This window comes from Pristiophorus japonicus, chromosome 16 (assembly GCF_044704955.1).
Source record: "Pristiophorus japonicus isolate sPriJap1 chromosome 16, sPriJap1.hap1, whole genome shotgun sequence".
Taxonomy (NCBI): Eukaryota; Metazoa; Chordata; class Chondrichthyes; family Pristiophoridae; genus Pristiophorus; species Pristiophorus japonicus.
The window spans coordinates 57,668,499-57,692,049 of NC_091992.1; the positions used below are offsets into that span (position 1 = coordinate 57,668,499).

Here is a 23,551-nt window from a genome sequence, read left to right on the forward strand (position 1 = left end):
CCTCTCTCCCCCCCCCTTCCCCCTCCCTCTCTCCCCCCCCTTCCCCCTCCCTCTCTCCCCCCCCCCTTCCCCCTCCCTCTCTCCCCCCCCCCTTCCCCCTCCCTCTCTCCCCCCCCCCTTCCCCCTCCCTCTCTCCCCCCCCCCTTCCCCCTCCCTCTCTCCCCCCCCCTTCCCCCTCCCTCTCTCCCCCCCCCCTTCCCCCTCCCTCTCTCCCCCCCCCCTTCCCCCTCCCTCTCTCCCCCCCCCTTCCCCCTCCCTCTCTCCCCCCCCTTCCCCCTCCCTCTCTCCCCCCCCCTTCCCCCTCCCTCTCTCCCCCCCCCTTCCCCCTCCCTCTCCCCCCCCTTCCCCCTCCCTCTCTCCCCCCCTTCCCCCTCCCTCTCTCCCCCCCCCTTCCCCCTCCCTCTCTCCCCCCCCTTCCCCCTCCCTCTCTCCCCCCCCTTCCCCCTCCCTCTCTCCCCCCCCCCCCTTCCCCTCTCTCTCTCTCTCTCTCTCTCCCTCTCTCCCTCTCCCTCCCTCCCTCCCCCCGACCCGACCCAACGCCCTGTAAATCTGGTGCTGGGGACGGGCCCTGCCCGAAGTCTCGGGCTGGCCCGTTCAGCCTTCGGTCCCGAAAGGCCTGCCTGAAGCACTTTCACACAGGTAGGAAGATGGTTTATTCAATCTTTTCTTTGCTTATAAATGTTTATTCAGGTTGGATTTATTTGTATAATATTTGTAGATGTATAAATAAGGATTTATTATAGAATTTAATGACTTCCCCTCCCCCCCCCATCCCCCCATCTCGTTCTGAACGCCTAATTTGTAACCTGCGCCTGATTTTTTAATGTGTAGAGCAGATTTTTTCAGTTCTACAAAAATCTTCACTTGCTCCATTCTAAGTTAGTTGGGAGTACGTTTTCACTGTGGAATCTTTGAAATCAGGCATCAGTGGCCGGACACGCCCCCTTTTGAAGAAAAAATTCTGTTCCAAAGTAGAACTGTTCTACCTGACTAGAACTGCAGAAAAAAAAAGTGGAGAATTGCGATTTCTAAGATAGTCCGTTCTCCACCAGTTGCTCCTAAAAATCAGGCGCAAATCATGTGGAAACTTCGGCCCAATATTTCTAAACGTATTAGCTCATTCAGAACTCCAGTCCAGTCCTGTTCTTCTGTGGTGTGCTCTACTATATTACATAGTACAAACATTTACATAGAATTTACAGCACAGAGACAGGCCGTTCGGCCCAACTGGTCTATGTTAGTGTTTATGCTCCACACGAGCCTCCTCCAACTTGATTTCATCTAACCTTATTGGCATATCCTTCTTTGATTCATTGAAGAAGTCTGCTGGAGTTTTTTGAAGAAGCCTGAGGTAGTGCTGTCATCTTAAACAATGAGAGTCTATTTTGCACAAATGGTGCCCAAATCATGTCACTGGTTTTATTCTGACCATAAAATTGCAGCTTGAGGGACAAACACGGAAGAGTTAAAGTCATCTATAGGATGGGTTTTTCCTTTGAACATGTACCTTCTGTTTCATAATTCAAAGAAAAATCAATACTTTTTTTCATTGTTTTGTCATTGCCATAACTACCCGGCAGCATGATTCTGCTAATTGAATGCACTGGTGCGCTCTCTCCGCTTTGCCTCTGTGCAATACATGCAAATTAAGTCTAACTGGTTATATTTAACACAGATACTAATGTGTCCTTAAGGATATAACATATAACATACTTGGCAAAACCAAGACAATTAGAAGTCAGTGATAATACACAGTAGCGTTGATGGGAAGCAGTTTTAGCATTGCATTGGTGCAATTCCGATGCAAAATCCCCTGAAGCAGACTTGGGCAAAAGGTATACAACCACCTCCCTGGAGGTATCATCACTTAGGTTGCACACCTGCAACCTGAAAGTTCCCACACTGATTAAAAATATAATTTAGAAAATTTCCAATGTTCTTTATGTTACACAAGAGCCAATGGGACACTTGGCTCTCTGCTAACATTTGACATGAGCGTAAAGCTCCAGTATCCCTGGATAGTCTGAGGTGGGAGCTGTTGGGACATGACACACTACCCTGAATAGGTATCAGTCTCGACCAGTATCAACGCCCTTCACTGGACACTGACTGGTCCAAGTCATATGCTAGGTAAATCTGACAACATTGCATCTTTCCTGTGTTAACTATACATCTAGACATGAAAGATGTTTCATGATGTCTATGTGATGGACATTATTCCCAGCTATTTTATTAACATAATAGGAGGAGTAGGCCATTCGGCCCCTCGAGCCTGCTCCACCATTTAATAAGATCACATGGTCTTAATGAATACTTTGCGTCTGTTTTCATAAAGGAGTGGAGCGATGTAGACACTGCTAACGAGGAGGACTGTGAAATATTAGATGAAATAAACAGAGACAGAGGAGGTATTTGGGGTTTAGCAGCTTTGAAAGTGGATAAGTCCCCAAGCCCGGATGAAATATATCCCAGGCTGTTAAGCGAAGCAAAAGAGAAACTAGCAGAGGCTTTGACCATCATTTTCCAATCCTCTTTGGCTTCAGGTGGTGCCAGAGGACTGGAGGACTGCTAATGTGGTACCTGTGTTTAAGAAGGGAGAAAGGGATAGACCGAGTAATTACAGGCCAGTCAGCCTAACCTCAGTGGAGAGAAAATTATTGGAAAAAATCCTGAAGAACATGATAAATCTTCATTTACAAAGATACGGATTAATCAAGGACAGTCAGCACGGATTTGTTGAGGGAAGGTCATGTCTGACTAATTGATTACATTTTTCGAGGAGGTAACCAGGAGGGTTGATGAGGGCAGTGCGTATGATGTAGTGTATGTGGATTTTAGTAAAGCTTTTGATAAGGTCCCACATGGCAGACTAGTCACGAAAGTAAAAGCTCATGGGATCCAGGGGAAAGTGGCAAGCTCAATCCAAAATTGCTTCCTGCCTCTGAGCCAAAGGGTAATGGTTAACGGGTGTTTTTGTGACTGGAATGATGTTTCCAGTGGGGATCCGCAGGGCTCAGGACTAGATCCCTTGCTTTTTGTGGTATACATCAATGATCTAGACTTGAATATAGGGGGTATGATTAAGAGATTTGCAGACGATACTAAATTTGGCTGACTGCAGGAAGATATTAATGAACTGGTCAGGTGGGCAGAACAGTGGTAAATTGAATTTAATTCGGAGAAGTGTGAGGTAATGCATTTGGGGAGGGATAACAAGGAAAGGGAATACACATTCAATGGTAGGACACAGAAGTGTAGAGGAACAAAGGGACCTTGGAGTGCATGTCCACAGATCCCTGAAAGTAGCAGGCCAGGTAGATAAGACGGAATGCTTGCCTTTATTAGCCGAGACATAGAATACAAGAGCAGGGCGGTTATGCTTGAACTGTATAAAACACTGGTTAGGCCACAGCTAGAGTACTGTGTGCAGTTCTGGTCACCGCCTTACAGGAAGGATGTGATTGCACTGGAGAGGGTACAGAGGAGATTTACGAGGATGTTGCCGGGGTGGAGAATCTTAGCTGAGGACAGATTGGATAGGCTGGGTTTCTTTTGCTTGGAACAGAGGAGGCTGAGGGGAAACCTCATTGAGGTGTATAAAGTTATGAAGGGCCTAGATATAGTGAATAGAAAGAGCCTATTTCCCTTAGCAGACGGGTCAACAACCAGGGGGCATAAATTTAAAGTAATTGGTAGAAGGTTTAAAGGGGATTTGAGAGGAAATTTCTTCACGCAGAGGGCTGTGGGGGTCTGGAAGTCACTACCTGAAAGGGTGGTAGAGGGAGAAATCCTCACCACATTTAAAAAGTACTTGGATGTGCAGCTGAAGTGCTGTAACCTGCAGGGTTACAGACCTAGAGCTGGAAAGTGGGATTAGGCTGGATAGCCATTTGCTGGCTGGCACAGACACGATGGGCCGAAATGGCTTCCTTCCGTGCTGTATACTTCTATGATTCTATGATCATGGCTGATCTTCTACCTCAAATCCACTTTCCTGCAATATCCCCATATACCTTGTTTGCCTTAATATCCAAACATCTATTAATCTCCATCTGGAATATACTCATAGACTGAGCATCCACAGCCCTCTGGGATAGAGAATTCCAAAGATTCATCACCCTCTGAGTGAAGAGATTTCTCCTCATCTCAGTCCTAAATGGCCGACCCCTTATTCTGAGACTGTGACCCCTGGTTCTAGGCTCCCGAGCCAGATGAAACATCCTGCATGCATCTACCCTGTCGAGCCCTGTAAGAATTTTGTATGTTTCAATGAGATCACCTCTCATTCTTCTAAACTCCAGAGAATATAGGCCTGGTCTACTCCATCCCCTTTTTACAGCCCCTTTAGCACTTCCAGGGAGAGACGTTTTCGCCCAGGAAAGGGAGGCATCCCGGGAAATTGCCCCGGAGGTTTGGGCGGCGCTGTCCTGGCAGCACGCACCCTGCGATTGGTGCTCCAGGTGGTGCGCAACCGGTGATGACATCATCACCGTGCATGCCGACCCCTCACCGCCCCGCAGGGGAAATTGCCCCATAGACCGCGAGGCTGATGCAGGCGGATATCAATGCCAATTTTGCAAACCTGCCGGACATCCGCCGCCAGGGCTCCCCTCAAACGGGAGGCCATTAGCGCCGCGAGCCACCATCTTTATTTGTTTTGGGTGCCGGCTGCTGGCCCGATCGATTGCCTCCCTGGTGGCCCAGTGGCAGCCATCAAAGAGCTTGCAGAGTTCGCAGCGCCCCACCCCTTTAATTGAAGGGGAGCGGCGTTGTAGCGCATCATGGAGCATCCGCGTAAAGCTGGCCTGCGCTGCACAGTGCTAGATGCAGAAACTCCCGGCCCCGGATGGTTACCGCCCTCAATAGAGGCGAAAGGCAATTTTGGGGCCATTTACTTAAAAAAAATAATTAAGTACAGAGTAAATCATTCTCAAAACAATGTCATTTGAGAAAACAGGTGTAACCTATTTCTGATACTGAAGGTGTGTTATACTTTGTAAATGTTATTCTGGGTGTAATTCTCATTCCAGGGCTTCCCCGACAGTGACATTTATCACTCACTCTGCACCTGTATTTTCCTTGACTTCGAAAATAATTTGCCCTCCAAGTGTTACATTTCCATTACCCACCCCCCGCCAATCAGTGAAAAAATGTAGTTTTTAAAAAAAATCTAACTAAAATGGCTATTCACAACAATCACTATATTAATTTGTTCGACCTCCAGTGTGCCAGCACAGCCTTCAGTCACCTGAGGAAGAGAGAGAGTGTTTGAAGACCAGGACCTCAAATCTGGCACCAAGCTTATGGTCTGCAGGGCAGTTGTGATACCCGCCCTATGTGGCTCGCAGACGTGGACCATATACAGTAGATGCCTCTAAGCGCTGGAGAAGTACCACCAGCACTGCCTCGGCAAGATCCTGCAAATCCACTGGGAGGATAGACGCACTAAGATCCGTATTCTCGATCAGACTAATATCCCCAGCATCGCAGCACTGACCACGCTTGACCAGCTCCGTTGGGCAGGTCACATCGTCCGCATGCTAACGAGGAGCTGTGAGGAGGATGCTAAGAGGCTGCAGGGTGATTGAACAGGCTAGGTGAGTGGGCAAATGCGTGGCAGATGCAGAATAATGTGGATAAATGTGAGGTTATCCACTTTGGTGGCAAAAACAAGTCGTCAGAATGGCGACAGATTAGTAAAAGGGGAGGTGCAATGAGACCTGGATGTCATGGTACATCAGTCATTGAAAGTAGGTATGCAGGTACAGCAGGCAGTAAAGAAAGCAAATGGCAGGTTGGCCTTCATAGTGAGAGGATTTGAGTATAGGAGCAGGGAGGTCTTACTGCAGTTGTACAGGGCCTTGGTGAGACCACACCTTGAGTATTGTGTGCAGTTTTGGTTTCCTAATCTGAGGAAGGACATTCTTGCTATTGAGGGAGTGCTGCGAAGGTTCACCAGACTGATTCTTGGGATGGCAGGACTGACATATGAAGAAAGACTGGATCGACTAGGCTTATATTCACTGGAATTTAGATGAGAGGGGATCTCATAGAAGCATATAAAATTCTGACGGAATTGGACAGGTTAGATGCAGGAAGAATGTTCCCGATGTTGGGGAAGTCCAGAACCAGGGGTCACACAGAGTCCAAGGATAAGTGGTAAGCAATCTAGGACCGAGATGAGAAACTTTTTCACCCAGAGAATTGTGAACCTATGTAATTCTCTACCACAGAAAGTTGTTGAGTCCAGTTCGTTGGATATATTCAAAAAGGAGTTCGATGTGGCCCTCACGGCTAAAGGGATTCGAGGGTATGGCGAGAAGGCAGGAGTGGGGTACTGAAGTTGCATGATCGTCATGATCATATTGAATGGCAGTGCGGGCTCGAAGGGCCAAATGGCCTGCTCCTGCACCTGCTCCTATTTTCTATGTTTCTATGAGACTCCCAAAGCAGGCGCTCTACTCGGAACTCCTGCACGGCAAGCGAGCCCCAGGTGGGCAGAGGAAATGTTTCAAGGACACCCTCAAAGCCTCCTTGATAAAGTGCAACATCCCCACCGGCACCTGGGAATCCCTGGCCCAGGACCACCCAAAGTGGGGGAAGAACATTCGGGAGGGCGCTGAGCAACTCGAGTCTCGTCGCCAAGAGCATACAGAAACCAAACGCAGATAGCAGAAGGAGCGTGTGGCAAACCAGACTCCCCCACCTACCCACCCTTTCCTTCAACGACTGCCTGTCACACCTGTGACAGAGACTGTAATTCCTGTATTAGACTGTTCAGTCACCCGAGAACTCACTTTGAATGGAAGCAAGTCTTCCTCGATTTCGAGGGACTGCCTATGATGATGATGATGATGACATTAATATAATAGAATACTTTTTTGTATTTTCCATCAACTAATTCCATGTTAAAGATTATTTCCCTTCTGCGGAAATTGTACTGCCAGATGGTCAAACCTCTGATGAATAATCGAGACTTTAAAAATTCATCGAGCTAATTTAATTCTTAGAAAAATAATTTCACCCATTTTTTGCTTTTGTTGTCTTTCTTTTGAATGCAACCATCTCTCTCGCAAAACAGCAATCTCAGCTAACAAAGACCACCACATCTGGATCTGAAGTCAACAGCCGGAAAGTCCAGGATCTGGGACAGGTTTGCCTGGTGCTGAAACAACTAGCGGGTATACTGGGATTTAGCAGAGGCCTCCCGGGATGAGGCTTGGAGTGCAGCATCAAGTCTGAGTGACAACAAAGTCCAGGGCATGAGACCTTCCTGCTGCTGAGGTCAGAGATAACAGCTGGCTCATTAACAGACATTTATAACATTCAAAAGAGTAGCTGATCATAGTATACTACCAGTTAAAACATTATATGAACCATTTCGCAGTGTGGACTGGCCCGTGCTGCCTGTAGGCCCTTGCCTCTTCTGGCCCCGAACTCACGCCTCTCCTGGGCCCCGATCACGTCCCTCTACAATCTCTCGCCGCTCCTGCTGTATCTCCCCACGGTCCAATCACATCAATATAGTTCACGTATCCTTTCATGTCTGTTTTGTCAATTTACTTCCCAGCTCAATCAGGACAGGGTGGCTGGATTTACATGTGCACACTGGGTCCGTGCACGGAGCAGGTCTCCAGTCATCTTGATTAATCCTTGCCACTGGACCAAGATCGAGCTCTGCCAAGCCCGTGTGGTGGCTGGTGTGCAACGGCCACCCCACGTTAAAAAAATCCACGCACAGGCATCTTCCACCCTTCAGGATGTAGGTCAGGACCTGGAATATTATGTCCTTCATTAAAACACCTGTGAATTTTTTTGCCGTGGAAGGAAGTCATCCTCGTTTCGAGGGACTGCCTATGATGATGATGATATATGAACCATCACCTTTGTTACTGGATAAAGTGTGGGTCCTGGGGCTGAGGTGAATCTTGGTTCTGCTGCCATTTCTGTAAAAACTTAATGCACCACGTTCAACCCCACCTTCATTTGACTGAACATGCATCCCTGCTGACAGATCTCCCAGCTCACTGGCTGACAGCCCAATGGTCAATGGCAGATGAGAATTAATCACATTGGGTTCACATAGCCCAATCACGATGCTCAAGATGGATAGTCATTTAAAAACTCAATGCTTCCAAAATATATAAATCTGTCTATCATATTGAGAAGTGTTCTAAATTGATAAATTGGGGTAATTGTACTTGCTTGTAAACTCGAGGTTAATTAGAGGGCCTTTTATCGCTATTTATAAATTGCTGGCTCCAGGTTAAAAGAGTCCAGCATGAAATGACTACCTTCCTTTCTTAAAAAAATATATTTTGCATCTGTAATGAAATTTAACACTTTGAAGTGATACATCTAGAGTTTGACAGACACAAGTTAGATGGGAGACTTTGACAGATTATAGTAAATGTTCATATTGCTTGGAACGCAAAAAATTATGGCCACGAATTTCCTCAGAAGTGTGGCAGCAATCGGTTTACAAGATGATTAGCAGAAGGCTCAGTGCTGGGGCCAGTATGGCTTACACTGTCCAAAAACAATTTGTATACGAGGACGGAACATAAAATTGTCTCGGGCCAAACTAGGGGAAAGAGGGAAAAGAGGCTGCTAATAAAATGGAACAACAAAACCAAACACAGAAGGATGTGGATATAGTGGGGGAGTTGGGATTAAAATTGATAGATACTGTTTACTATGGACAATGCAAGAGCAAAAAGCAATAGCAATATAAAAATACTAGATTACAATACAGCATATGAGGGTGATCTGGGGCTGCTAGTAGCCAATGTGCGACAGCAATAACAAAAACAAGCAAGGTTGTCGAGTGTATAGCTAGAGTCTAAAGGATTAATGGGGAGCTTTTGTAGAATACTGGTTTGGCCTCGCACTGAATTCTTGTCACCATACTTCAGCAGCAGTATGTACAAAGGAGAGCAACTAAAGCATTTAGCACTTGAGCTTCAAGGAGAAACTAAGGAAGTGACAAAGAGGCAACTCAGGGAAAACTAATTAAAGTTCTCAATATTGTTTGGATAACCTGAATCCTAATTAACATAACTACAAACTGTAACTGAGCTTGGGGGAGAGGAGGGGGATGGACTCAGGATTGAACAAACAGTTTAGATTTCAGTATTTGCACAGAGGGTGGTGAATATGAAGGTTGTGGAGGCTGATTGGCTCAAAATTAAACTAGATCATTATTTGTGAAAGAAATGATTGAGGGTTCTAAGATATATATTTGTATTATTTTATTTTGGGATCTGTCAAATGGACCACAATGGTTTCTTTATGGTCATGTAAATTCCTGTTCCCTCTATGAAAAAAAGACTTGCATTTATATAGCACCTTTCACGACCTTAGGATGTCCCAAAGTGCTTTGCAACCAATGAAGTACTGTTGTAATGTAGGAAACGTGACAGCCAATTTGCACACAGCAAGCTACCCCAAACAGTAATGTGATAATGACCAGATAATCTGTTTTAGTGACATTGATTGAGTGATAAATATTGGCCAGGACACCAGGGAGTACTCCTCCGCTCTTCTTCAAAATAGTGCCATGGGATCTTTTACATCCACCTGAGAAGGTAGATGGAGCCTCGGTTTAACATATCATCCGAAAGACGGCACTTCCGACAGTGCAGCACTTCCTCAGTACTAGATTTTTGTGCTCAAGTCTCTGGAATGGGACTTGAACCAACAATCTTCTGACTCAGAGGTGAGAATGCTACCCACTGAGCCACAGTTGACAAATGAAGTGACTGGTTGAATTAATTAAAAGGAAACGAAGACCAAAATGGAAGCTGACTGCGCATGATCCATGATTATTATTTTATTTTTGTGCTACGATCAGCTAGAAGTGATTTAATGAAACACGGTTACCAGAAGCCCACTTCAAAAAAGAGCAATATGATTCTACATGGTAGGGAAAATCCCAATACAGGTTGAACCTCCCTTATCCGGAACCCTCAGGACCTGGCCTGTTAAGGATAAAGAATTTTTCCGGACGAGGGGTGGTCACGTTATATTGGATGGTACAGGTACTGAGCAAGGGGATATCAGGGTTGGCTGGTTTGGGGCTGGGAGTGTGGCAGAGATATCTTGCGGGGGAGGGGTGTTGCGGTGGATTGTGGGGTCAGGCCAGCGATTGACTCCCGCAAGGAGAAAGGACTGTAATTTGTTCATGTCGGCATTCTACCGGGAATGGTTCTGGATAAGGGAGTTCTGGATAAGGGAGGTTCAACCTGCAGTGATTTTGCTTCTGTAGTCCATATGGTGTGTGCAGACTGTAATGTGATGGACAGATTAAAACTCTGGTCAGCAAAACCCTGGTCGCCGCTTTGGAGCATGGACAGGAACATTGGCAGGACCCAGGTACAGAGGAGTGGGAAGGTCGGGGCAGATGAGCAGCAAGTGCTTGTGGCGAGATGCGGTGAATGTTTATGACGGAGAAGCGGTGAGAGATCGTGGCGGAGGTGCGACAGATGAGGGTACGAGGCCCAGAAGAGCCGAGGGCCAGGGGCAGCCCACACTGCGATATGTGTGCGCACTAGGTCCACGCAGCAGAGCAGGTCTCCAGTCATCTTGGTTTACCCTTGCCATTGGATAAAGGCCTAGTTCTGTCAAGCCCGTGTGGTGGCTGGTGTGCAATGGTCACCACACGTTAAAAAAAATTCACGCACAGGCATCTTCCACCCTCTCAATTGGAGTTCAGGACTGGAACATCGGGTCCTTCATCGAAACACCTGTGAACTCGTGGAAGCAAGTCATCCTCGTTCGAGGGACCACCTATGATGATGATGATGGACAGATTAACTACATATCCTAGCAGAGTATTGCAAATACCACTTGTTTTCACATGTGTCAGCATTTGGAAAATTGTTGTGCTACATACCTTGTTGATATAGCTTTTCAGACTCTAATCTCTGAAAGCTGTACACACCAAAACGTGCAATGCTGATAAATTCCCCATCACATGATCGGTACATTTGTACTCTATGGGGATTTTCACACTTTACATCCACCTGTTATGCACAGCAACTGCATACTCCATAGCTGCGTGACCCAACTTTTCATCACCCATACCAGTTAAATGGCTATTCACTGCTTGTGAAGTGCTAACGGGTCACTATTCCAGGTGCCTCATGATTGGCTGATTTTTACTTAGACCACTGCCCACTGCAAAAGTGTATATATACACATCATTTCAGTTTTAGATCTTAACAAATGAGAACATTGAAGCCCATATTTGACAGAAAAAATGAATTTGTATTTTATTCAGTGTCTCTGACATAAGAACATAAGAAATAGGAACAGAAGTAGGCCATACGGCCCTTCGAGCCTGCTCCACTATTCAATATCATAGCTGATCTGATCATGGACTCAGCTCCACTTCTCCGCCCACTCCCCATAACCCTTTATTCCCTTATCTTTTAAGAAACTGTCTATTTCTGTCTTAAATTTATTCAATGTCCCAGATTCCACAGCTCTCTGAGGCAGCAAATTCCACAGATTCACAACCCTCAGAAGAAATTTCTCCTCATCTCAGTTTTAAATGGGCGGCCACCTATTCTAAGATCATGCCCTCTAGTTCTAGTCTGCCCCATCAGTGGAAACATCGGGCCCAAGTTTCCACATGATAAAAAACGGGCGCCCCTCCGAGCTGGGCACCCGTTTTTCGCGCCTAAAACGGCGCCGGAAAAAAAAACGAGCGATTCTGGAGCATTCTGCAGCTCCTTGTCTGCTTGGTGCGGCGCCCAGGGGGGCGGAGCCTACACCCGCGCCGATTTTGTAAGTGGGAGGGGGCGGGTACTATTTAAATTATTTTTTTTCCTGCCGGCAACCCTGCACGTGCGCGTTGGAGCGTTCGCGCATGCTCAGTGTGAAAAAAATATTGGCACTCGGAGATTTTTGCAGTTCTTTGTAGCTGTTTAGTTTTTGAACATTTTTTAATAAAAGTACATTGCCATCAGCACAGAGGCTTCTTGTAGCAGTGAAAAGGGTGCAGGAAGCCTCAGAAAGTTGAGGCAGCCGTTTCCCGACGACCTCCCACTTTTGCCGTCGTGAAATGGCTCCTCAATTTCTGAGGCTTCCTGCAGCCTTCTCTCTTTCCCGCCAGCCGTCTGGAACGGCTCCATTCCCTCCCCCCCACACCGCCCCCCCCCCCCACGTTCGGTCGGCTCCCTTCCCTCCCGCCCGCCCCCTCCGCGTTCGGTAGGCTCGCGTTCGGTCGGCTCCCTCCCCCGCGTTCGGTCGGCTCCCGCCCGCGTTCGGTCGGCTCTCTCCCTCCAGTGTTCGTTGGCTCCCTTCCCTGCCCTCCCCCGCGTTCGTCGGCTCCCTTCCCTTCCCTCCCTCCCTCCCCCCCCCCCCCCCCGCATTTGTCGGCTCCCTTCCCTTCCCTCCCCCCCCAATCCCGCGTTCGGTCGGCTCCCTCGTTTTGTGAGGCTTGCTGCACCATTCTTCCTGGCTGAAGCACTTTCACACAGGTAGGAAGATGGTTTATTTAATCTTTTCTTTGCTTATAAATGTTTATTCAGATTGGATTTATTTGTATAATATTTGTATAAGTATAAATAAGGATTTATTGTAGAATTTAATGAGTTCCCTTCCCCCCCCACCTCGTTCTGGACGCCTAATTTGTAACCTGCGCCTGATTTTTTAATGTGTAGAACAGGTTTTTTCAGTTCTATAAAAATCTTCACTTGCTCCATTCTACTTTAGTTTGGAGTACATTTTCACTGTGGAAACTTTCAAATCAGGCGTCAGTGGCCGGACACGCCCCCTTTTGAAGAAAAAATTCTCTTCCAAAGTAGAACTGTTCTACCTGACTAGAACTGCAGAAAAAAAAATGTGGAGAATTGCAAATTCTAAGATAGTCCGTTCTCCACCAGTTGCTCCTAAAAATCAGGCGCAAATCATGTGGAAACTTGGGCCCATCCTCTCTGCATCCACCTCGTCAAGCCCCTTATCAAATGCCTTCTGGAAATCCAAATACACCACATCCACTGGTACCCTCTTATCCACCCTGCTCATTACATCCTCAAAGAACTCCAGTAAATTTGTCAAACATGATTTCCCTTTCATAAAACCATGCTGACTCTGCTTGATTGAATCATACTTTTTCCAAATGTCCCACTACTGCTTCCTTAATAATGGACTCGAGCATTTTCCCAATGACAAATGCTAGGCTAACTGATCTTTCGTTTCCTGCTTTTTGTCTGCCTCCTTTTTTTTTTTTTAAATAGGAGCGTTACATTTGCGGTTTTCCAATCTGCTAGGACTGCCCCAGAATCCGGGGAATTTTGGTAGATTACAACCAATGCATCCACTATCTCTGCAGCCACTTCCCTTAAGACCCTAGGATGTAAGGCATCATGTCCAGGAGATCTCCCTATCTTTTCTTCGAATAGCGCTGCGGGATCTTTTACATTCATCTGAATAAGCAGATGGCGCCTCAGTTTTACATCTCATCCAAAAGACCTCAGCAGATGGCACCTCCAACAATGCAGCACTGTCAGTGCTCCAGTGAAGTGTCATAGAATTATAGAATCATAGAAACTTACAGCACAGAAGGAGGCCATTCAGCCTGTCGTGCCTTTGAAAGAGCAGCGGTGCTTAGTCCCACATCCCTGCTTTTAGTCCGTACTCCTGTAAGTTCCTCATCCTCAAGTACCTGTCCAACACCCTATTAAAATTATGTATGGAATCAGTTTCCACCACCTTATCAGGTAGAGCATTCCAAATTTTGCAAATCTCAGAGTGAAAACATTTTGCATCTCCCCTCTAGACCTTTTTCCAATGATTTAGAATCTATGACCTTTAGTTATTGAACCACTCTCCAGAGAGAATATTTTTTCCTCTACATTTAAAAAAAATTTGTTCCTGGGATGTGGATGTAGCTGACAAGGCCGGCATTTATTACCCATTCCTAATTGCCCGAGAAGGTGGTGGCGGTGAGCCGCCTCCTTGAACCACTGCAGTCCGTGTGGAGAAGGTACTCCCAGACTGGGTGGTGAGGGTACTCCCTCAGTGCTGTTAGGGAAGGAGTTCCAGGATTTTGACCCAGTGATGATGAAGGAATGGCGTTATATTTCCAAGTCAGGATGGAGTGTAATTTGGACGGGAACTTGCAGGTGATGGTGCTCCCATGCGCTTGCTGCCCTGGTTCTTCTAGGTGATAGAGGTCGCAGGTTTGGGGGGTGCTGTCAAAGAAGCCATGACGAGTTGCTGCAGTGCATCTTGCAGATGAACATAAGAACACAGAACATAAGAATTCAGAGCAGCAGTAGGCCATTCGGCCCCTCAAGCCTACTCCGCCATTCAGTGAGATCATGGCTGATGTTCTATCTCAACTCCACTTTCCTGCACTCTCCCCATATCCCTTAATATCCAAGAGGGTACACACTGCAGCCAGAGTGCACTGGTGGTGGAGGGAGTGAATGTTTAAGGTGGTGGATGGGTGCCAATCAAGTGGGCCGCTTTGTCCTGGATGCTGTTGAGCTTCTTGAGTGTTGTTGGAGCTTGTACTCATCCAGGCAAGTGGAGAGTATTCTATCACACTCCTAACTTGTGCCTTGTAAATAGTGGAAAGGCTTTTAGGAGTCAGGAGGCGAGACACTCGCTGCAGAGTACCAAACGCCTCTGACCTGCTCTTGTGGCCACAGTATTTATGTGGCTGGTCCAGTTAAGTTACTGGTCAATGGTGATCCCCAGGATGTTGATAGTGATAGATTTGGTGAAGGTCCGTTGAATGTCCACAGGCCAGCTGTAACATTTCCGTACGCAATTGCTGGGCAAACAGCCCAACTCTGCGCCAGATATTGCCTTTTCATGGGTTGTGCGGATGGCCTGTCAACGCATGCATTGACAGCTCGCAAGTTCGGGATTTGGCGCATGCGCTGAACTTGCAGTGGATTTTAAAGGAGGTATGACGGCGTACTCCGAGAGTGCAGCACTATACCCACCGCAAAATCTGGGCCACTGTCTTTCCAGGTTAGTCCTCCCAAAGTGTATCACGCCACACTTCTCCACGTTGAATTCCATTTGCCATGTTTCTGCTCATTTCACCAGCCTGTCGAAGTCACCCTGAAGCCTGTAACTATCCTAATCATGATCTACTCCTTCGCCAGGTTTTGTATCATCTGAAAACTTTATAATGCCACTCCCTATACCCGGGTCTAGGTCGTTTATAAAAATTGTAAAGAGTAATGGACCCAAAACTGACCCTTGGGGAACACGATTGCAAACCACCTTCCAGTCTGAAAAACATCCATCCACCACCATCACCCTGTGCTTCCTGTCACTGAGCTAATTTTGTGGCTTCCAAATCCAAATTAACCTAAATTTTATATTAAATTCTGGAGTTGGGGCATTAACTTACAAATTGAGCGTGCTACCAACTGAGCCATGCTGAAGGAAAAAAGTAATATTAATTTATATTATTTTCACGTTTCAGCACATGTATAAGAAGCAACTGATATGATGGCAAAAAAATCCCATTGCTAATACAGTAGATTAGTTGGTGTTGTTTGGAAATGACAGAACTACACAATATATTGTGATAGTTTTTAGATACAGCCGATTCACAAAGACTAACAAAGGGACAGAACTAAAAAAAAATCTTGTTCAAATAGCACAGAACTATATTCTGCTCCCCCTCACTTTCAGTAATCTTACATATTCCTCAAGGCTATTAGAGATTACAGAAATGTAATAAGATGCGGCACAGAAGCATGATATAGGTTCAGTGTACATTTAGAGTATCTACTCTCCAAATTTATCAGGTTAGGGTTCTTGCTCCAGGCACAGATTGCAAAATGAATGGTGCAGTCAGATGGACAGAATGTTTCAACTGAACTCAGAGCCCAATACAGTACTATATAAACTGTAGCAATAGACTGGAAAATGCATTTCAGAACCAACCCCCGCCCAAGGCACTGGCTTCAAAGTCAAATTTCAAGCCGATTCACATTAAATTGTCTTAGACAATTAAGCAACTATACCCATAAACCAACTTCAATAAACATGTTTATGTTTTTGATGGTTTGATTTTAATGCAGTGAGCCTAGCTGCATTCAAGTCTTTAACCAGGCAAGAACTGCAGGTGAAGAACTTGTTCTGTGGCTTAAGACTGCTACACATTCGTCTTTCAAATGTGTCCATTATGCATAAACTTAGAAACTCAGGGGCCAAGTTTCGGCCCGAGTTGCTCCTGTTTTTTTGGAGCAACTTAGAAATTGCAATTCTCGGCATTTAGTTTACCCCAGTTCTAGTCAGTTAGAACAGTTTCAGTTTGGAACAGATTTTTATTTCCCAAAAGGGGGACGTGTCCGGCCACTTACGCCCGTTTTGAAAGTTTAGGCAGTGAAAACTTACTCCAAACGAACTTAGAATGGAGTAAGTGTAGATTTTTGTACGCTCAGAAAAACCTTGTCTACACATAGAAAATCAGGCGTAGGTTACAAATCAGGCGTAGGGAAGGGGGGGGGGGTTTAAAAGGGAAGTTTACAAACATTAAACACTTCAGTTTTACAAATAAAGAGCCATCATCAATAATAAATGATAAATACATCAAAAAATCAACCAATAAATCAATCAAAAAAAATTAATAAAAAATAATTTTTTTGAAAAAAATCAATAAATAAAACATTTTCTACTTACCTACTGTAGCACCGGGAGTCCTCCAACAGTGTGCTGGGACAGCCCCCACAGTGTGTCTCTGTCAGTGTCTCTATCTCTCTGTCTGTCTGTGTGTGTGTCTCTCACTCTCCGTGTCAGTGTTTCTGACAGCGAGGGGAGGGGGGGGGGGGGAAAGAGAGGGGGGGGGAAAGAGAGGGGGGGAGAAAGAGAGGGGGGGAGAAAGAGAGGGGGGGGAGAAAGAGAGGGGGGGAGAAAGAGAGGGGGGGAGAAAGAGAGGGGGGGAGAAAGAGAGGGGGGGAGAAAGAGAGGGGGGGAGAAAGAGAGGGGGGGAGAAAGAGAGGGGGGGAGAAAGAGAGGGGGGGAGAAAGAGAGGGGGGGAGAAAGAGAGGGGGGGAGAAAGAGAGGGGGGGAGAAAGAGAGGGGGGGAGAAAGAGAGGGGGGGGAAAGAGAGGGGGGGAGAAAGAGAGGGGGGGGAAAGAGAGGGGGGGGGAAGAGAGGGGGGGAGAAAGAGAGGGGGGGAGAAAGAGAGGGGGGGAGAAAGAGAGGGGGGGGAAAGAGAGGGGGGGGAAGAGAGGGGGGGGAAAGAGAGGGGGGGGAAAGAGAGGGGGGGGAAAGAGAGGGGGGGGAAAGAGAGGGGGGGAAAGAGAGGGGGGGGAAAGAGAGGGGGGGGAAAGAGAGGGGGGGGAAAGAGAGGGGGGGGAAAGAGAGGGGGGGGAAAGAGAGGGGGGGGAAAGAGAGGGGGGGGAAAGAGAGGGGGGGGAAGAGAGGGGGGGGAAGAGAGGGGGGGGGAAGAGAGGGGGGGGAAGAGAGGGGGGGGAAGAGAGGGGGGGGAGAGAGGGGGGGGAGAGAGGGGGGGGAGAGAGGGGGGGGAGAGAGGGGGGGGGAGAGAGGGGGGGGGAGAGAGCCGCTGAGGCCGGGTCGCCGGGGGGGGCGGGGAGCGGAGGTTGGAGTTGGGTCGGGGGGAGCAGAGGTCGGGGCGGGTGCGGGGAACGGGAGTCAAGTCGGGTCGGGTCCGGTCGGCTGGGAGGTGAGCCTTATCCACGCAGCCCCAGTGAGGCCATTCGACCAGGGCTAGGGGTTGCGTGCTTCGGGCCCCTCCCACAGTTTTGGGCGCCTGGAGCGACTGCACATGCGCGTCCACTGTTGCGCGAATGTGCAGAGGTCCCGGCACTGTTTTCAGCACAGGGACCTGGCTCCGCCCCCAACAGCTCATGCTGCGCGCGCCCAGCTCCAGAGGACCTGCAGGGAGCCGGAGAATAGGTGAGGTTTTTTTTAGGCGCACTTCGTGGCACGAAAAACGGGCATCCAGGTCCGGGCTGCGCCGTTTAAGGCTCGGCCCGAAACTTGGGCCCATAGAAATATAGAAAATTGGTGCAGGAGTAGGCCATTCGGCCCTTCAAGCCTGCACCACTATTCAATAAGATCATGGCTGATCATTCACCTCCGTACCCCTTTCCTGCTTTCTCTCCGTACCCCTTGATCCCTTTAGCCGCAAGGACCACATCTAACTCCCTCTTGAATATATACAATGAACTGGCATCAACAACTCTCTGCGGTAGGGAATTCCACAGGTTAACAACTCAGTGAAGAAGTTTCTCCTCATCTCAGTCCTAGATGGCTTACCCCTTATCCTTCGACTGTGTCCCCTGGTTCTGGACTTCCCCAACATTGGGAACATTCTTCCTGCATCTAACCTGTCCAGTCCCGTCAGAATTTTATATGTTTCTATGAGATCCCCTCTCATCCTTCTAAACTCCAGTGAATACAGGCCCAGTTGATCCAGTCTCTTATGTGTCAGTCCTGCCATCCTGGGAATCAGTCTGGTGAACCTTCGCTGCACTCCCTCAATAGCAAAAACGTCCTTCCTCAAATTAGGAGACCAAAACTGAACACAACATTCCAGGTGAGGCCTCACAAAGGCCCTGTATAACTGCAGTAAGACCTCCCTGCTCCTATACTCAAATCCCCTAGCTATGAAGGCCAACATGCCATTTGCTGCCTTCACCGTTTGCTGTACCTGCATGCCAACCTTCAATGACTGATGTACCATGACACCCACGTCTCGTTGCACCTTCCCTTTTCCTAATCTGCCGCCATTCAGATAATATTCCGCCTTCGTGTTTTTGCCACCAAAGTGGATAACCTCACATTTATCCACATTATACTGCATCTGCCATATGTTTGCCCACTCACCTAACCTGTCCAAGTCACCCTGCAGCCTCTTACCGTCCTCCTCACAGCTCACACCGCCACCGAGTTTAGTGTCATCTGCAAACTTGAAGATATTACACTCAATTCCTGCATCTAAATCATTAATGTATATCGTGAATAGGTGGGGTCCCAGCACTGAGCCCTGCGACACCCCACTAGTCACTGTCTGCCATTCTGAAAAGGACCCGTTTATCCTGACTCTGCTTCCTGTCTGCCAACCAGTTCTCGATCCACGTCAGTACATTACCCCCAATACCATGTGCTTTAATTTTGCACACCAATCTCTTGTGTGGGACCTTGTCAAAAGCCTTTTGAAAGTCCAAATACACCACATCCACTGGGTCTCCTTTGTCCACTCTACTAGTTACATCCTCAAAACATTCTAGAAGATTTGTCAAGGATGATAGCCCTTTCATAAATCCATGCTGATTTGGACCAATCCTGTCACTGCTTTCCAAATGCGCTATTTCATCTTTCATAATTGATTCCAACATTTTCCCCACTACTAATGTCAGGCTAATTGGTCTATAATTACCCATTTTCTCTCTCCCTCCTTTCTTAAAAAGTGGCGTTACATTAGCTACCCTCCAGCCCATAGGAACTGATCCAGAGTCGACAGACTGTTGGAAAATGATCACCAATGCATCCACTATTTCTAGGGCCACTTCCTTAAGTACTCTGGGATGCAGACTATCAGACCCTGGGGATTTATCGGCCTTCAATCCCATCAATCTCCCGAAAACAATTTCCTGACTAATAAGGATTTCCTTCAGTTCCTCCTTCTCACTAGACCCTCGGTCCCCCAGTATCAGTCAGTAAGTAACCTGTTCAGTAAGTAACCTGTTAACATTGTTGTTGCCAATTTAAGTGTATCTAAGGGTTAAGTCATGGCACGAGAGCTCGGTCACGTGATATGCTCCTCCTGTACCATGTGGGAACTCGGGGACACTTCCGGTGTCCCTGACGACTACATCTGTGGGAAGTGTATCCGCCTCCAGCTCCTGATGCACCGCGTTGCGGAATTGGAGCTGAGGGTGGATTCACTCTGGAGCATCCACGATGCTGAGAATGACGTGAGTAGCACGTGTAGCGAGTTGGTCTTACCGCAGGCGAAGGGTCCACAGCCAGCTAAGGAATGGAAGACCAGCAGGAAGAGCAGTGCAAGGAAGGTAGTGCAGGGGTCCCCTGCGGTCATCCTCCTGCAAAACAGATACACTGCTTTGAGTACTGTTGAGGAGGATGATTCATCAGGGGAGGGCAGCAGCAGCCAAGTCCATGGCACCTTGGCTGGCTCTGTTGCACAGGAGGGCAGGAAAAAGAGTGGGAGAGCGATAGTGATAGGAGATTCAATTGTAAGGGGAATAGATAGGCGTTTCTGCAGTCGCAACCGAGACTCCAGGATGGTATGTTGCCTCCTGGTGCAAGGGTCAAGGATGTCTCGCAGTGGGTGCAGGACATTCTAAAAAGGGAGCGATAACAGCCAGTTATCGTGGTGCACATTGGTACCAACGACATAGGTAAAAAAAGGGATGAGGTCCTACGAGACGAATTTAAGGAGCTAAATTAAAAAGTAGGACCTCAAAAGTAGTAATCTCGGGATTGCTACCAGTGCCACGTGCTAGTCAGAGTAGGAATCGCAGGATAGCGCAGATGAATATGTGGCTTGAGCAGTAGTGCAGCAGGGAGGGATTCAAATTCTTGGGGCATTGGAACCAGCTCTGGGGGAGGTGGGACCAGTACAAACCGGACGGTCTGTACCTGGGCAGGACTGGAACCAATGTCCTAGGTGGAGTGTTTGCTAGTGCTGTTGGGGAGGAGTTAAACTAATATGGCAGGGGGATGGGAACCAATGCAGGGAGACAAAGGGAAACAAAATGGAGACAGAAGCAAAAGACAGAAAGGAGATGAGTAAAAGCAGAGGGCAGAGAAACCCAAGGCAAAAAACAAAAAGGGCCAATGTACAGCAAAATTCTAAAGGGTCAAAGTGTAATAAAAAGGCAAGCCTGAAAGCTCGGTGCCTCAATGCAAGGAGTATTCGCAACCCAGGAGAGGATGCTGAGCTAGTTAGAGTGGGTGAGAGCGCAGATGAACAGGACCCCAAGAAAGAATGCAAAAGGCAGGAGGCAACAGAGCAGAGTAGCACTGGGGTAAGTGTAAACCACAAGGTGATAGGAAGGGACAATATGTATGAATATAAAGGGGCTGCAGGAGGGGTCAAAACTAAAAATCATGGTTTAAAAACTAGTATTAAAACACTCTACCTGAACGCATGCAGCATTCGAAATAAAGTAAATGAGTTGACGGCACAAATCATTACGAATGGGTATGATTTGGTGGCCATTACAGAAACGTGGCTACAGGGGGGCCAAGACTGGGAATTAAACATACAGGGGTATCTGACAATTCGGAAGGATAGACAAGAAGGGAAAGGAGGTGGGGTAGCTCTGTTAATAAAGGATGATATCAGGGCAGTTGTGAGAGATGATATTGGCTCTAATGAACAAAATGTTGAATCATTGTGGGTGGAGATTAGAGATAGTAAGGGGAAAAAGTCACTGGTGGGTGTAGTTTATAGGCCCCCAAATAATAACTTCACGGTGGGGCGGACAATAATCAAGGGAATAATAGAGGCATGTGAAAAAGGAACGGCAGTGATCATGGGGGATTTTAATCTACATATCAATTGGTCAAATCAAATCGCACAGGGTAGCCTGGAGGAGGAATTCATAGTATGCATACTGTTTCTTAAAACAGTATGTTACAGAACCTACAAGGGAGCAAGCTATCTTAGATCTGGTCCTGTGTAATGAGACAGGAATAATAAACGATCTTCCAGTAAAAGATCCTCTAGGAATGAGTGATCACAGTATGGTTGAATTTGTAATACAGATTGAGGGTGAGGAAGTAGTGTCTCAAACGAGCGTACTATGCTTAAACAAAGGGGACTACAGTGGGATGAGGGCAGAGTTAGCCAAAGTAGACTGGGAACACAGACTAAACGGTGACACAATTGAGGAACAGTGGAGGACTTTTAAGGAGCTCTTTCATAGTGCTCAACAAAAATATATTCCAGTGAAAAAAAAGGGCGGGAAGAGAAGGGATAACCAAACGTGGATAACCAAGGAAATAAAGGAGAGTATCAAATTAAAAACCAATGCGTATAAGTTGGCCAAGGTTAGTGGGAAACTAGAAAATTGGGAGAATTTTAAACGACAGCAAAGAATGACAAAGAAAGCAATAAAGAAAGGAAAGATAGATTACGAAAGTAAACTTGCGCAAAACATAAAAACAGATAGTAAAAGCTTTTACCGATATATAAAACGGAAAAGAGTGACTAAAGTAAATGTTGGTCCCTTAGAAGATGAGAAGAGGGATTTAATAATGGGAAATGTGGAAATGGCTGAGACCTTAAACAATTATTTTGCTTCGGTCTTCACAGTGGAAGACACAAAAACCATGCCAAAAATTGCTGGTCTCGGGAATGTGGGAAGGGAGGACCTTGAGACAATCACTATCACTAGGGAGGTAGTGCTGGACAGGCTAATGGGACTCAAGGTGGACAAGTCCCCTGGTCCTGATGAAATGCATCCCAGGGTATTAAAAGAGATGGCGGAAGTTATAGCAGATGCATTTGTTATAATCTACCAAAATTCTCTGGACTCTGGGGAGGTACCAGCGGATTGGAAAGCAGCTAATGTAACGCCTCTGTTTAAAAAAGGGGGTAGACAAAAGGCAGGTAACTATAGGCCGCTTAGTTTAACATCTGTAGTGGGGAAAATGCTTGAAGCTATCATTAAGGAAGAAATAGCGGGACATCTAGATAGGAACAGTGCAATCAAGCAGACGCAACATGGATTCGTGAAGGGGAAATCTAGTTTAACTAATTTACTGGAATTCTTTGAGGATATAACGAGCATGGTGGATAGAGGTGTACCGATGGATGTGGTGTATTTAGATTTCCAAAAGGCATTCGATAAGGTGTCACACAAAAGGTTACTGCAGAAGATAAAGGTACGCGGAGTCAGAGGAAATGTATTAGCATGGATAGAGAATTGGCTGGCGAACAGAAAGCAGAGAGTCAGGATAAATGGGTCCTTTTCGGGTTGGAAATCGGTGGTTAGTGGTGTGCCACAGGGATCGGTGCTGGGACCACAACTGTTTACAATATACATAGATGACCTGAAAGAGGGGACGGAGTGTAATGTAACAAAATTTGCAGATGACACAAAGATTAGTGGGAAAGCGGGTTGTGTCGAGGACACAGAGAGGCTGCAAAGAGATTTAGATAGGTTAAGCGAATGGGCAAAGGTTTGGCAGATGGATTGCAATGTCGGAAAATGTGAGGTCATCCACCTTGGGAAAAAAAAACAGTAAAAGGGAATATTATTTGAATGGGGAGAAATTACAACATGCTGCGGTGCAGAGGGACCTGGGGGTCCTTGTGCATGAAACTCTTTTAGAGTTTACCTACAAAACATAAAACATTAAATCGTGCCACCCGACCTGGGTGACACACCAGACATTTACAAGGCCCTTTTTTTCCTTTTTTTTGTTTTTTTTTTTGAGTTTTTCTTTTTTCTTTTGTTTTTTTTTGGGCACTAAAATCACAATTTTCCAGTGCCCCCTATAAAAGGGAAGGGGACACTAAAAGCACCGGCATTTAAAACAAATTAAACTTTAAAACGTAAAATCAAATTAAAAT

At 46.8% G+C, this 23,551-nt stretch overlaps 1 protein-coding gene across 4 annotated transcripts in view; it reads right to left on the bottom strand.

The window, feature by feature from the left end:
- The window catches only part of LOC139226519 (serine/arginine repetitive matrix protein 3-like), a 1,009,807-nt gene that overhangs the window by 956,710 nt on the left and 29,546 nt on the right, over nucleotides 1–23,551 (bottom strand). The window contains exon 2 of one of the 4 annotated variants that reach the window (XM_070857354.1): nucleotides 19,954–20,048. The exons of the other annotated variants lie outside the window; for them this stretch is intronic. The gene's annotated coding sequence lies outside the window, so the exon portion shown is untranslated. The remainder of the gene's footprint in view (nucleotides 1–19,953; nucleotides 20,049–23,551) is intronic. 4 annotated transcript variants of the gene reach the window in all.